Below are 16914 nucleotides of genomic sequence, written 5' to 3'. Positions count from 1 at the left end.
TTAAATGCTCCAACCAAATGACACAGGCTCACTGAATGGATACAAAAACAAGATCCATATATATGCTGTCTACAAGAGACCCATTTCAGACCTAGGGACACATACAGACTGAAAGTGAGAGGATGGAAAAATATATTCCATGCAAATGAAAATCAAAAGAAAGCTGGAGTAGCAATACTCATATCAGATAAAATAGATTTTAAAATAAAGAATGTTACAAGAGACAAGGAAGGACACTACATAATGATCAAGGGATCAATCCAAGATATAACAATTATAAATATATATGTACCCAACACAGGAACACCTCAATACATAAGGCAACTGCTAACAGCTATAAAAGAGGAAATCAACAGTAACACAATAATAGCAAGGGACTTTAACACCTCACTTACACCAATGGAGATCATCCAGACAGAAAATTAATAAGGAAACACAAGCTTTAAATGACACAATAGACCAGATAGATTTAATGGATATTTATAGGACATTCCATCCAAAAACAGCAGACTACAAGTTCTTCTCAATGGCACACGGAACATTCTCCGGGATAGATCACATCTTGGGTCACAAATAAAGCCTCAGTAAATTTAAGAAAACTGAAATCATATCAAGCAGCTGTTCCGACCACAATGCTATGAGATTAGAAATCAATTACAGGGAAAGTAACGTAAAAAACAAACACATGGAGGCTAAACAATACATTTCTAAATAACCAAGAGATCACTGAGGAAATCAAAGAGGAAATCAAAAAATACCTAGAGACAAATGACAACAAAAACACGATGATCCAAAACCTATGGGATGCAGCAAAAACAGTTCTAAGAGGGAAGTTTATAGCAATAAAAGCCTACCTCAAGAAACCAGAAAAATCTCAAATAAACAATCTAACCCTACACCTAAAGGAACTAGAGAATGAAGAACAAAACCCAAAGTTAATAGAAGGAAAGAAATCATAAAGATCAGAGCAGAAATAAATGAAATAAAAACAATAGCAAAGATCAATAAAACTAAAAGCTGGTTCTTTGAGAAGATAAACAAAAATGATAAACCTTTAGCCAGACTCAAGTAAAAGAGGGAGAGGACTCAAATCAATAAAATTAGAAATGAAACAGGAGAAGTTGTAACAGACACCACAGAAATACAAAGCATCCTAAGAGACCTCTACAAGCAACTCTATGCCAATAAAATGGACAACCTGGAAGAAATGGACAAATTCTTAGAAAGGTATAACCTTCCAAGACTGAACCGGGAAGAAATAGAAAATATGAACAGACCAATCACAAGTAATGAAATTGAAAGTGTGATTAAAAATCTTCCAACAAACAAAAGTCCAGAACGAGATGGCATCAGAAGTGAATTCTATCAAACATTTAGACAAGAGCTAACACCCAATCTTCTCAAACTCTTCAGAACTTTTCAGGGGAAGGAACACTCCCAAACTCATTATATGAGGCCACAATCACCCTGATACCAAAACCAGACAAAGATACTACAGAAAAAGAAAATTAAAGACCAATATCACTGATTAATATAGATGTAAAAATCCTCAACAAAATACTAGGAAACAGAATTAAACAACACATTAAAAGGATCATGCACCATGATCAGGTGGGGTTTATCCCAGGGATGCAAGAATTCTTCAATATACACAAATCAATCAATGTGATACACCATATTAACAAATTGTAGAATAAAAATATGATCATCCCAATAGATGCAGGAAAAGCTTTTGACAAAATTCAACACCAATTTATGATTAAAAGTCTCCAAAAAGTGGGCATAGAGGGAATCTACCTCAACATAATAAAGGCAGTATATGACAAACCCACAGCAAACATCATTCTCAATAGTGAAAAACTAAAAGCATTTCCTCTAAGATCAGGAACAAGACAAGGATGTCCACTCTCACCACTATTACTCAACATAGTTTTTGGAAGTCCTAGACACAGTAATCAGAGAAGAAAAAGAAATAAAAGGAATACAAATTGGAAAAGAAGAAGTAAAATTGTCACTGTTTGCAAATGACACGATACTACACATAGTGAATCCTAAAGATGCCACCAGAAAACTACCAGAGCTAATCAATGAATTTGGTAAAGTTGCAGGATACAAAATTAATGCACAGAAATCTCTTGCATTCCTATACACTAACAATGAAAGATCAGAAAGAGAAATTAAGGAAACAATCTCATTCACCATTGCAACAAAAAGAATAAAATACGGAGGAATGACCCTACATAAGGAGGTAAAAGACCTGTACTCAGAAAACTATAAGACACTGCTGAAAGAAATCAAAGATGATATAAACATATGGAGGTATAAACCATGTTCTTGGATTAGAAGAATCAATATTGTGAAAATGACTATAGTACCCAAAGCAAGCTACAGATTCAATGCAATCCCTATCAAATACCACTGGCATTTTCTACAGAACTAGAACAAAAAAATCTTAAAATTTGTATGGAGACACAAAAGACCCCGAATAGCCAAAGCAGTCTTGAGGGAAATTAAAAGAGCTGGAGGAATCAGACTTCCTAACTTCAGACTATACTACAAAGCTACATTAATCAAGACTATATGGTACTGGCACAAAAACAGAAATATAGATCAATTGAACAAGATAGAAAGCCCAGAGATAAACCTACGTACCTATGGCTAACTCATCTATGACAAAGGAGGCAAAGATATACAATGAAGAAAAGACAGTCTCTTCAGTAAGTGGTGCTGGGAAAACTGGACAACTACACGTGAAAGAATGAAATTAGAACACTCCATAACACCATACACAAAAATAAACTCAAAATGAATTAGAGATCTAAATGTTAGACCAGACACTATAAAATTATTAGAGGAAAACATAGGCAGAACACTCTATGACATAAATCACAGCAAGATCCTTTTTGACCCACCTCCTAGAGAAGTGGAAATAAAAACAAAAATAAACAAATGGGACCTAATGAAACTTCAAAGCTTTTGCACAGCAAAGGAAAACATAAACAAGACGAAAATACAACCCTCAGAATGGGAGAAAATGTTTTCAAATGAAGCAAATGACAAAAGATTAATCTCCAAAATTTACAAGCAGCTCGTGTAGCTCAATATCACAAAAACAAACAACACAATCCAAAAATGGGCAGAAGACCTAAATAGACATTTCTCCAAAGGAGATATACAGATTGCCAATAAACACGTGAAAGGATGCTGAACATCACTAATCATTAGAGAAATGCAAATCAAAACTACAGTGAGGTATCAACTCCCAGCAGTCAGAATGGCAATCATCAAAAAATCTACAAACAATAAATGCTGGAGAGGCATTTACTGGAGAAAAGGGAACGTTCTTGCACTGTTGCTGGGAATGTAAATTGCTATACCCACTAGGGATAACAGTATAGAGGTTCCTGAAAAAACTAAAAATAGAAGTACCATACGACCCAGCAATCCAACTACTGGGCATTTGCCCTGAGAAAACCATAATTCAAAAAGAGTTATATACAACAATGTTCATTGCAGTTCTACTTACAATAGCCAGGACATGGAAGCAACCTAAGTGTCCATCGACAGATAAATGGATAAAGAATATCTGGCACATATATAAATGGAATATTACTCAGCCATAAAAAGAAACAAAACTGAGTTATTTGTAGTGAGGGGGATGGACTTAGAGTCTGTCCTACACAGTGAAGTAAGTCAGAAAGAGAAAAATAAATACCGTGTACTAACAGAGATATATGGAATCTAAAGAAAAAAGTTTATGAAGAACCTAGGGGCAGGACAGGATTAAGGACACAGACATAGAGAAAGGACTTGAGGACACGGGGAGGGGGAAGGGTAAGCTGGGACGAAGTGAGAGAGTGCCATGGACATATATACATTACCAAATGTAACATCGATAGCTACTGGGAAGCAGCCACATAGCACAGGGAGATCAGCTCGGTGCTTTGCGACCACCTAAAGGGGTGGGATGTGGAGGGTGGGAGGGAGATGTAAGAGGGAGGGGATATGGTGATATATGTATATGTATAATTGACTCACTTTGTTATACAGCAGAAACTAACACTCCATTGTAAAGCAATTATACTCCAATAAAGGTGTAAAAGGAAAATAAAAAAGAAAGAAGCCCAGAGATAAACCTACACACCTATGGTCAACTAATCTATGACAAAGTAGGCAAGACTATACAATGGAGAAAAGACAGTGTCTTCAATCAGTGGTGCTGGGAAAAATGGACAGCTACATGTAAAAGAATGAAATTAGAACACCCCCTAACACCATACACAAAAATAAATTCAAAATGGATTAGAGACCTTAATGTAAGACCGGACAGTATAAAACTCTTAGAGGAAAACATAGGAAGAATACTCTAACATAAATCACAGCAAGATCTTTTTTGATCCACCTCCTAGAGTAATGACATAAAAAAGAAAACTAAACAAATGGGACCTAATGAAACGTAAAAGCTTTTGCAAAGCAATGGAAACTACAAACACAAAAAGACAACCCTCAGAATGGGAGAATATATTTGCAACTGAATCAATGGACAAAGGATTAATCTCCAATATATATAAACAGCTGATGCAGCTCAATATTAAAAAAACAAACAACCCAATACAAAAATGGGCAGAAGATCTAAATAGACATTTCTTCCAAAAAGATGTAGAGATGGCCAAGGAGCACATGAAAAGCTGCTCTACATCACTAATTATTAGAGAAATGCAAATCAAAACTACAATGAGGTATCACCTCACACCTGTTAGAATGGGCATCATCAGAAAATCTACAAACAACAAATGCTGGAGAGGGTGTGGAGAAAAGGAACCCTCTTCCACGATTGGTGGGAATGTAAATTGATAGTCACTATGGAGAACAGTATGGAGGTTCCTTAAAAAACTAAAAATAGAATTACCATATGATCCAGCAACCCACTACTGGGCATATACCCAGAGAAAACCATAAATCAAAAAGACACATTCACCACAATGTTCATTGCAGCACTATTTACAATAGCCAGGTAATGGAAGCAACCTAAATGCCCACAGACAGACGAATGGATAAAGATGTGGTACATATATAAAATGGACTATTAGCCATAAAAAGGAATGAAATTGTGTCATTTGTAGAGACGTCGATGGATCTAGAGACTGTCATACAGAGTGGAGTAAGTCAGAGAGAGAAAAACAAATATTGTATATTAACGCATATATGTGGAACCTAGAAAAATGGTACAGATGAACCAGTTTGAAGGGCAGAAATAGAGACACAGATGTAGAGAACAAATGTATGGACACAAAGAGGGGAAAACCATGGGGGGGGTGGCGGTGGGAGGAGTTGGGAGATTGGGATTGACATGTATACATTTATATGTATAAAATAGATAACCAATAAGAACCTGCTGTATAAAAATAAATAAAATAAAATGAAAAATAAAATTTTTTAAAAAACGGAAAAAAGTTATTCCCTTCACATACATGTATTTATATGAATGAATTATTTCCATGCTTACATCCATAAGTACAAAAAAGAGGAATAAAACCTACCTTGAAACAAAAAAGAAAAAACAAAACAGAACCCACCAGTTATACAGATGAAAACCCTATCAGGGCACTTGCTTCAGTGGTAGACAATTCTGAAGTTGGTCAGAGGTGGGGAATCATCTCGCATGCAGCCAGCAGCCCCCCCGCAAGGAGTGTCCTCATTACAAGCCTGGGGGACCGTGCCGAGGCATCTGTGAGTAAACGTGAGATGAGCCCCAGGCCAGCTGCTGCTGAACTGTTCCCAACCTTCCCAGGTAAAACACCTGAATATGTACAAGGACTTGAAAGCCTAGAGGAAGGGCCATGGAGCCACACGAGTGACAGCATGCCAGCCGACTTGGTGCCTGCAGGCCAGCCAGGATGGTACTGGCCCTGGGTGCTCTTCTGGAAGATTTCCATTTCCCTGCCTGAGATACCCGTCCTGTCCCTGCCCCCACTGCTTTTTTCCTTCCTCACCTCTGCCCAGGGAGAAATTCCAGCAGCAGGTATGGGTGACACATCCTCTTCCTTAGCAGGTGGCAGCCTGGCAACTGCTGCAGAAAGTCCAACAGAGCCCCACTCACACTGGGCCACCCACAAAGCTGTGGCCTCTCACTCCCTCCCACCAGCCCAGCCCCGAGACTGCTGACAGGGCAGAGAAAATGGCGTCAGGCACGGCTGCAGGGGCTCTTGCTGCCTGGAGTGGTATTTATATTGATCTCAACCCAGGCACACCTGGGGAGGGCTGGCCGGCACGGTAAGGCTGCCCAGGTCAGCCAATCATCACCCCTCAGGGGCTCACAGTTGCAGAAAATGGAACTTGCTGAACCGGCCAGGTCCAAGGAACAGGTGTGGGCTCCTGAGAGTCAAGATAGACAAGGGGCTGCAGCTTTGGCTTGTTTTCTAATCATTTTATCTGGCCCATGAGTGGGAGACAACTTCAAGAAAACACTCTCCTAATGAGAGGAACCCAGGAGTCAGGGAGAGGAGGGGTGGGTGGTGGTTGGAGACAGAGGCCTGGTGCCCCGGGTGCAGTGGAAGTCTCTGGAAGACCAGGTGGAGGGAGGCCGTACAGAGTGATGACCAGGGTCACAGACCTGTCGCAGCTGCTGTTTGTTAGTTCAAGTCCTGCTCTGAGGTGCTCTGTGTCAGCTCTGAGTGACAGGTGAGCTGGGGGTGCTCTGCAATGAGGGCTATGTGCATGGTTCCTGTGTGCCCAGCCCTGCCACGGTACCTGCAAGGGTAGCTCTGTATCCGGGGATTGGTCTGACCACGAGAGCCCCATGGGCTGCTGGGGACCTGGTAAAGAATGTCAGGACAGTCAGTGAAGCCACCGAGGATATACCTCCAGCTGCTCCTAATTCCTACACCCTGCTGGTCATTCTACCAACCACCAGGACATGGTATTCTGTATTAGTCTTCAATGATGCCTTCTTTTGTATTCCATTAGTCCCAGAGTCACAAGAAATTTTGGCTTGTGAGTGGCAGGACTCAACATACAACTAAAACAATACTTCCGGGCCGTCTTGCCCCAAGGGTGCAAAAATTCCCACACCGTCTTTGGGGAAAGCTTAGGTAAAGACCTAAAAGTTCTACCTCTGGAAAAGGAAACCCTCCTTCAATACGCAGATGACATTCTGATCGCCAGCCCTACTAAGGAGGCCTCTGAACTACCAAGCCAATAAAGGATAGAAGTCGTCCAAAAAGAAGCTCAAATATCACAGACTGCGGTGACCTGCCTGGGCTTCATTCTCACAGAAGGTCAGAGAAGCCCATCCCAGGAAAGGGAAGAAACCATTTTCAGCCTTACCCCTTTCTAAAACTAGAAGACAGCTTAGGGGTTCCTGGGGAGGCCAGGGTTTGCTGCTTCTGGATCCCTAACTACAGTCTACTAGCTGGGCCTCTATATGAAACACTGAAAGGAAAAGATGATGATCCTTTTGAATAGAATCCAGAAGTGGCCTTTCAAGAATGGAAAGAGCAGTCAATTCAGACCCTTGCCCTGGAACTCCCTAATTTAGCTAAACCCTTTGACCTTTACATTCCCGGTGAAAGGTGAATCGCCATTGGAGAATTAGTGCAAAAACTGGGACCACTTGAAATGGAGCAATGCAAGAATGTCATCCAGGTAGGATAAACTATGGTCACCAAGGGGCTTGACCCACTGCCACATCTGGCCAAGATACTGGCGGTATCTAAAAACCTGGAAATCAGCAGCCCAAAAGGCCACCTCCCTCCTAAGGGAAAAGGACCCCACGTGGTGATCCTAACCACCAACCATGCCCTGAAGTTGCAGGGTTCGTTCCGTTGGCACACCGACCTCGAGTGAGGAGGCCTTCCAACTCCAACATCCAGAGAGATAACCGGGGGCAACAGGGCACCATGACGACTCGTGTGAACATCACTTGACCTGGAGTTTTTCTCATAAAACAACAAGAGTGTGTCCCAAAACAGTAGACTACTGCTTGCAGGACTTACTGCACCCAGAGGGGAGCTAATAATCTTGGCGGGGGAACCGTATATCACACTGTCACTATAGAAAAGCCTACAGACACCGTGATGATGGTGGCCAATAAGACCGGCTGGACTCCTGTTTACTTCAAAAGGCTGTTGACTCAGTGGCCATCATGGTCCTTGATCACCACTGACCCTGGACTGTCTGGGAGTTGAGTGGGCAGGGCTCTGACACCTGGTGCTGTTTGTACGTTAATTCAGGGGCCTAATTGAAGAAAGCACAGACTACTGGTCAGAACATCTAGGCTGGCAGAAACGGTCAGCCTAAGGTGGCCGAACAAATGTGGGGCGGGGTGAAACCGGCCCCCACAACGTCTCTGCACATCTCTTTCCTGGACCCTTAAAGGTCATTAGAATCTATAACACTTCCAATGCTGGTGTTCAGGTGGACGAGCAAGGAGGCAGGGGGCCTGGGGAAAATCAACGTCACCTGGAGGCTGCTGGGGAGAAGTTCTGACCCTCGCCCCTGGGTATGAGGGCTCCCAACTCAGCACTCAGCAGTTACAGAAGAAGGGTCTGCACCCTCAGAACTCCAAGAATGAGGAACGGGACAAAAGGCAGAGGAGGGGTTTGTCCCCAGCAAAGCCCATTAAAAATCCCTGGGAGATAAAAATAGAATCTGTGCAATAAAGTCAAGTCTAACTTTTTTATCCTTTGTGCTTTGTCTAATTTCACGTACTCCTAGGGTCTCGCATGCAGAGGCTCCACACCCGCCACTTCAGACCAGATTTCCTAGTGCAGAATGGCTGGGTCGACACCTCAGCTCCTGGGGCCCAGTGCAGACTCCACGATATAGAGCCTGAGCTGCAGCCAACCCAGCCCTTGAAAGCTCTGTCCCCTCCCTCCCAATGACTCTGACAGGATCTCTACACAGCAGCCCAGCCCACAGCCCACGGGGTAGTGCATGCTCTCACCTCTCCATTCTCTGATCAAAATATAAAGTTTCCTTTGCTTGTGAACCAAACTCAGTCTCGATCTGTTGGCCCCAATGACACTGGGCAGGGGAACACTTGTTGGGGTCCACTCTGGAGGATCAGTAACAGAAATTGAGACTATTGTAACCTCAATGAACAGATGTGTGAGCCAAACTGTAGTTAACATAGAACAGTGTATAAGGCTCGGGTAAAATAAGATGTTTCTAACACTTCCATTTGATATTTCCATCACTTTATTATAAGCAAGTTCAGTGAAAGGGTTTGTCTTATTTGTCAGGTCAATATTAGAGAAACGAAGTGATTTCTTTCCAAGGATGTACATCTAATAATCTTGGTTAAACCTTCAATCTTGTTTTAAATGCTTTTCCATTGAAAATGATACCTCTCTTTCAGCTCCCCCATTTCTGAGAAGTATAAAATCTTATAATTTATTATTACCAAAGGGGAAAGGTGGGAGGAGGGATAAATTAACAGTTTGGGATTAACACATACACACTGCTATGTATAAAATAGATCATCAACAAGGAACTACTGTATAGCACAGGGAACTACACTCAACATTTTGCAATAACCTATAAGGGGAAATAATCTGAAAAAGAATAGATATTTTTATTGACATCATCTATCAATGACAGTTAAAGTGTAGCCTAAGGGAAGCTGGTGGTGAGTGCTTCTGACCCTGAAGACTTCAATCATCTAAAGTTTGGACTCTGCCTACTTCCCAAGGCCCTTAATGAACATATGTGTAGCCGTAGCTTAAAAACTTCCCCAGTTTGGGTTTCGGGGAGACACTGATTTTGAAAAAGCCCTGGTGTTCTCCTTACATGAATGGGACTCTTCCTACTGCTAAAACATGTCTGTCACACCCAGAGGATAGTATACCGTCTGATCGGGAAGAGTTTGGAAAAGGCATCTCATCTCCTCATCTCCTGGTGCTCGGGTTCACCCCTCCAGCGTCTTTACTAACAGTCTCCCCACTTGGAGATGTCAGCACTGTCAACATCCTGTTGCGTACAGTTTGGAATTTGTCCAGAGGATGAAGCGGAAGGATGAGGAACAATGAGAGACAAGTCCTAGGTGTTCAGACAGGCACATGTCACTCTAATTTCCAATCAGGAAGACGAATTGACCAAAGGCTAGGGTTGCCCATGGAAACAGTATAGGGCTTGAGGAAATCCTGCTGCTTTGTGGCCAGTTCCCATAAACACAAGTTGAACAATGGAACTCAGGGGCAGTAAAATTCACGAAACTGCAGAGTTGAAAATATCCATCACTGAAAAATGTCTTGAGGAAAGTCAGAGAAAAGGACTTGTAAGCAAGGGAGAATGGCAGGAAAGGGATTTGAGGAGGTAGAAAGGACTCGCCATTAAGCACAAGAAAAGGAGCTGAACATTGCCAACATTGCAGTTGGCCAAAAAGGGTGTATGCGTTTTTTTCTGTATATATTCAAGAAAAGGGCATACACTTTTTTAGCCAACCAAACAGGTGGGCACTGGAAATCAATACTACAAAAGATATCACTTCGCATCAGTCACAAGAGCCATCCTCATAAAGCGTAAACAACAGAAATGCAGGACAGGGCAATGAGAAGAGGGAGCCCTGTGAGACTTATAGTGGAAATATATATTGCCAACGGCCATTCTGGAGAAGTATATTGTGTTTACTAAAGCATCTAAAAAATGAGCTACAGAGCATAGGGCACTTGCACTCATGGGCGTATATCTTGGGAAAAACAAAAATCGAGAGGACACAGGCACCCCAATGTTTACCCCCTCTCTGTTTAAAAGATCCTCGACTAGGATATAACTTAAATGTCTCTGGAGGGAAAAAATGGATAGAGATGAGGTACTTATGTAGAGTGGAATATTACTCAGCCTGGAAATCAATGAAATATGGCCAGTTGTAACAACTCTGGAGGAGTTACGTATGATCATTCTAAGTGACAGAATTCAAAAAGAAAAAGACACATATCATAAGATATCACTTAAAGGTGGAATCCAAAATAGCTACACATGAAATAAATTACAAAACAAAAACAGTCAAATATGTAGAAAACACGCATAAGGCTGCTAAACGGGAAAGGTGGGGAGGGGTGAGGCATCATCCAGGAGGTTGAAATTAGCAAAGATACCATTCCAAATACCAAACTGATAATCAACAAGGCCTACACGGTAGCTAAAAGAACTACACTCAGCACACTCAAGTCACCGGAAAAGAATATATACGACTGGTAAGAATCTGAAAAAGAATTTACTGATGTCTCTCTGTACGTGAATCAAGTGGATGTACAGCAGCAAGAAACAGAGCTTTGAAAATCAGCTGTAACCAATATAGTAATAAATTGAAAAAAATAAACGACAGAGAGACAGAGAAAACCTCTTACAACTTTTCCTCAGGGACGGTGATGCAACATGGATTGAACACGTCTAGACCCACAGCAGGATGAGACATAAGGCTGGAAACTGTTCGCGCTAAGAGAAATGTGAGCTTGGGTGAGGAAATTCACACCCTTTAAAGTAATACTACCTGGTGCCCATTCAATGGGTCCCAAATCTGCAGGTTCAAGGGATCTTCCTACAGCTAAAACATGCATGGAAAACCCAGAGGACTGTACACCATGTGATCGGGAGATGTGTCTAAAATGCACCTCATTTATCCTCTCCTGGTGCTCCTGTTCACCATTCCAGCCACGTTACTTAGAATCTCCCCACTTGGAGAATCAGCACATTTCAACTTCTGTTTCACACATTTTGCAAATTGTGAGGAGGATGAACGGGAAGAGGGGGAACCAATGAGAGAATAGTTGTAGGGGTTTGGACGGGCACATATCACTCTAATTTCCCATTAAGAATAAGAATTAAAAAAAGGCTCAGCCCACCTCGCTGGAGCCAAAATAGGGCCTGAAGCAATCCTGCGGGTTTGAGGCCAGCTCACAAAAGAGCAACTTAAAAAATGGAGCTCAGGGTCACTGCAATTCACAAACCTGCAGAGTTATAAATGAAAACTAACGTCCAAAATTATGTTGAGGTAAGGCAAAGAAGAGGATCTGAATGCAAGACAGAATTGCAAGAAACAGATTTCAAGAGATAGATTGGACTCGTCTTTAAAGCACATGAAAAGCGGCAGAATTTCGACAATGATGCAGTTGGCCCAAAAGGGCGTATGCGTTTTTTCCTGATTATATCCAGGAAAAAAACTCATATGCACCTTATGGGCAAGGAACCAAGCAAGCAATGCAAATGTGCACAACAAAGAAGTCTCACTTCCCACCGGTCAAAAGGGCCATCCTAAAAAATTGTAAAAACCAGAAATGCAGGACAGGCCATGGAGAACAGGGAGCCTTTATACGCTGATGGGCAGTGTGTGAACTGCCGAGAGCCACTCTGGAGGAGTGTATGGTGGTTCCTAAATCATCTAAAAAACAGAGCTACAGAGCATAGGACACTTCCAATCATGGGAGTATATCTAGGGAAGTCTAAAAATCAACAAGACACAAGCACACCACAGTTTAGGGCTACTCTGTTTACAAGAACCTCAACTTCAGTACACCTTAAATATCCCAGGAAAGAGAACAATGGATAAAGAAGATGTGGTACTTATGTACAATGGAATATCTCTTCACCATGAAATCAATGTAATAAGGCTAGTAGAAGGATAAAGAGTGGATTTAGGTCCGATAATACTACTTGAAATAAGTCAAACAGAAAAAGAAACATATCATAAGATATCACTTATAGAGGGAGGGTAAATATGGCTGCACAAGAAATGAATTACAGAACAGAACAGTGTCTCACATTTAGAAAACACACTTATGTCAGCTTAAGGGGAAAGGAGAGGTGGGGTGATGCATAAAACCAGAGTTTGAAATTAGCACAGATACCGTTCAATAAACCAAATAGGTATTAGACAAGATCTACACCTTGCTCAATGAACTGGCCTCAACACACCCTATACACCGCAGAGAAATATATCTGAGTAATAAGAATCTTAAAACCCATGTATTGATATATCTCCATAAGGGAATCAAGTGTGTGCAGAGCGGCACAAACACAGCAGTGAAGATGAGCTAAACCCCATTATAGAAATAAATTTTAAAAACAAAACGCAGAAACAATGAAAGAGAGAAAAATTCTTACAAAATTCGCTCAGGGGCTGTGATGCAACCTGGATTGACCACATATAAACCCACAGCTGGATAAGACATAAGGCTGGACACTTGAGGCTGAGAGGATTGGTGAGCTTTGGTGAGCAACTGCCAAAAGTTTAATGCAATACTTCATGCTACTCATTCCAAGGGTCCCAACACTCCAGGTTGAAGGGAATCTTCCGACAGCTAAACCATGCTTGGGAAACCCAGCGACTGGTATACCATATGATCAGGAAAGGTTTCTAAAACACACCTCATTGTTCCTCTCCTGGGGCTCCGGATCGACATTCCAGCCGCTTTACTAACAACAACCTCACATGGAGAGTCAATGCCTTTAAGTCCCAGTACCGCACAGTCTGCAGATAGTGCGGAGGATGAATGGGTTAGGGGGAACCAGTGAGAAACTAATGTAGTGGTTTCAATGGGCACATGTCACTCTAATTTCACATCAGTAAGAAGAATTAACCAAAGGCACAGCAAGGTGTCCCACAAGAACAATAGGGCCTGAAGGAATCCTGCGGTTATGAGGCAAGATCACAAAAATAAGAGCTGAAAAATGGAGCTCAGGGCCACTGCAATTCAAAAACGTGCAGAGTTATAAAGGCCAACAATTTTCAAAAAGGATATTGAGGAAAGGCTATGAAGAGGCATTGAAAGAAAGGCAGAATTGCAGGAAACCGATTTCAGGAGGTAGACTGGAATTGCATTTAAAGCATAGGAAATGAGGCAGAACGTCGACAATGATGCACTTGGCCAAAAAGGGCGTATGTGTTTTTTCCTGAATATATTCAGGAAAAAACGCATATGCACTTTTTGTACAACCAAGCAAGCTTGCAAAGGAAATCTGCACTACAATGAAGTCTCACTTCCCACTGGTTAAAAGGGCCATCTGAGAAAAGTGTAAAATCCAGAAAGGCAGGACAGGCCATGGAGAACTGGGAGCCTTGTTATGCTGATGGGCGGGATGTAAATTGCCAACAGCCACTCGGGGAGAACTGTATGGTGTTTCCTGAAACATCTAAAAAACAAAGCAACAGAGCCTAGGGCACTTCCACTTATGGTCCTATAGCTTAGGGAAATTAAAATCAAAAAGACACAGCCACCCCAAAGTTTGGGACAGCTCTGTTTACAAGAACCTCATTTACGGTAAAAGTTCAATATCGCAGAAAGTGAAAAATGGATAAAGAAGTTGTGGTACTTACGTAGAATGCAATATCACTCAACAATGAAATCTATGTCATCAGGCCCGTAGCAGCATAATGAGTGGATTCAGGTATGATAATTCTAACTGAAATAAGTCACACAGAAAAAGAAACATCATAAGATATCACTAATACACGGAATGGAAACTTGGCTACACAGGAACTGGATTGCAAAACAGAACAGGGTCTCAAATTTAGAAAACCAACTTATGCTTGCTTAAGAGGAAAGGTGAGTTGGGGTGCTGCATAAAACCAGGGATTGAAATGAGCACAGATAAATTTCCTTAAGCCAAATATGGAATGGACAAGAGCTACTCCTTGCTCAACGAAATAGACTCAACACCCCATATTAAACGCCTAAGAATGTACCTGACTAGTAAGTATCTGAAAACCTATGGATTGCTATGTCTCCGAAAGAGAATCAAGCGTGTGTACAGGGGCATAAACGCAGCAGTGATAGGATTGGAGAGGTTCGGTGAGCAAATGAAGACCCTTTGAAGTCATATTGCATGGTACCCATTCCACGGGTCTCAACTCTCCAGGTTTAAGGGATTCTTCCTTCAGCAAAAACATGCATGTGGAACCCAGAGTATCATCAACCGTGTGATCGGGAGACGTGTTCAAATATGTCTCAGTTTTCGTACCCTGGTAATCGGGTGCAACATTCCAGACGCTTTACTAACACTCTCCCATCTTGGAGAGTCAGTGCCTTTAACCTCCTGTTTGGCCCAGTTTGCAATTTCTGCGGAAGATGAACAGGAATAGGGAGACCCAATGAGAGACTAGCTGGAGGTGTCTGGACGGGCAAATTTAACTCTCATTTCCCACCAGGAAGAGGAAATAAACAAAGGCTCAGTGTGCCGTGCCGGAACCAGATTAGGGCCTGAAGCCATCCTGCAGTGTTGCGGCCAGCTCAAAAGAAAGCGAGTTGAAGAAAGGAGCTCAGGGACACTGTAATTCACAAACCTTCAGAGTTATAAATGACAGCTATCGTCCAAAAATATACTGAAGCAAGGCTGCCAAGAGGACTTGAAAGCGGGGCAGAATTGCAGGAAACCGATTTCAGGAGGTAGACTGGAATTGCATTGAAAGCATAGGAAAAGAGGCAGAACGTCCACAATGATGCACTTGGCCAAAAAGGGCGTATGCGTTTTTTCCTGAATATATTCAGGAAAAAACGCATACGCCCTTTTTGGCCAACCAAGCAAGCTTGCAAAGGAAATCTGCACTACAATGAAGTCTCACTTCGCCCCAGTCAAAAGGGCCATCTGAAAAAAGTGTAAAATCCAGAAAGGCAGGACAGGCCATGGAGAACTGGGAGCCTTGTTGTGCTGATGGGCGGGATGTAAATTGCCAACAGACACTCGGGAGAAGTGTATGGTGTTTCCTGAAACATCTAAAAAACAAAGCAACAGACCCTAGAGCACTTCCACTTATGGTCCTATAGCTTAGGGAAATTAAAATCAAAAAGACACAGCCACCCCAAAGTTTAGGACGCCTATGTTTACAAGAACCTCATTTACAGTACAAGATCAACATCGCAGAAAGTGAAAAATGGATAAAGAAGTTGTGGTATTTACTTACGAAGCAATATCACTCAGCAATGAAGTCTATGTCATCAGGCCCTTAGCAGCACAATGAGTGGATTCAGGTATGATGATTCTAACTGAAATAAGTCACACAGAAAAAGAAACATCATAAGATATCAGTAATACATGGAATGTAAACTTGGCTACACAGGAACTGAATTACAGAACAGAACAGGGTCTCAAATTTAGAAAACCAACTTATGCTTGCTTAAGGGTAAAGGTGAGTTGGGGTGCTGCATAAAACCAGAGATTGAAATGAGCACAGATAAAGTTCCTTAAGCCAAATATGGAATAGACAAGAGCTACTCCTTGCTCAACGAAATGGACTCAACACCGCATATTAAACGCCTATGAATGTACCTGACTAGTGAGTATCTTAAAACCTATGGATTGCTATGTCTCTGAAAGAGAATCAAGCATGTGTACAGGGGCATAAACGCAGCAGTGATAGGATTGGAGAGGTTCAGTGAGCAAATGAAGACCCTTTGAAGTCATATTGCATGGTACCCATTCCACGGGTTTCAACTACCCAGGTTTAAGGTATTCTTCCTTCAGCTAAAACATGCATGTGGAACCTAGCGTATGATCAACCATGTGATCGGGAGACGTGTTCAAATATGTCTCAGTTTTCGTACCCTGGTACTCGGGTGCAACATTCCAGACGCTTTACTAACACTCTCCCGACTTGGAGAGTCAGTCCCTTTAACCTCCTGTTTGGCCCAGTTTGCAATTTCTGCGGAAGATGAACAGGAATAGCGAGAACCAATGAGAGACTAGCTGGAGGTGTCTGGACTGACAAATTTAACTCTCATTTCCCACCAGGAAGAGGAATTAACCAAAGGCTTAGCATGCCGTGCCGGAACCAGATTAGGGCCTGAAGCCATCCTGCGGTGTTGCGGCAAGGTCACAAGAAAGCAAGTTGAAGAAAGGAGCTCAGGGGCACTGTAATTCACAAACCTGCAGAGTTATAAATGACAGCTATGGTCCAAAAATATACTGAAGTAAGGCTGC

The 16914-nt window shown here is 42.0% G+C and overlaps 1 long non-coding RNA gene across 50 annotated transcripts in view; it reads right to left on the bottom strand.

The window, feature by feature from the left end:
- The window catches only part of LOC307181137, a 3028377-nt gene that overhangs the window by 1434307 nt on the left and 1577156 nt on the right, over positions 1-16914 (bottom strand). For 3 of the 50 annotated variants that reach the window (XR_013825974.1, XR_013825975.1, XR_013825976.1), the window contains exons 13-14: positions 15899-15976; positions 14315-14400 (exon numbers count right to left, since the gene is read on the bottom strand). The exons of 46 other annotated variants lie outside the window; for them this stretch is intronic. This is a non-coding gene — a long non-coding RNA (uncharacterized lncRNA). The remainder of the gene's footprint in view (positions 1-14314; positions 14401-15898; positions 15977-16914) is intronic. One more of the 50 variants, XR_013825977.1, reaches the window with a different exon arrangement.

This window comes from Stenella coeruleoalba, assembly GCF_951394435.1.
Source record: "Stenella coeruleoalba genome assembly, contig: scaffold_39, whole genome shotgun sequence".
Taxonomy (NCBI): Eukaryota; Metazoa; Chordata; class Mammalia; order Artiodactyla; family Delphinidae; genus Stenella; species Stenella coeruleoalba.
The sequence above is the reverse complement of the archived record's forward strand: the minus strand, read 5'-3'. Positions and strand labels throughout refer to the sequence as shown.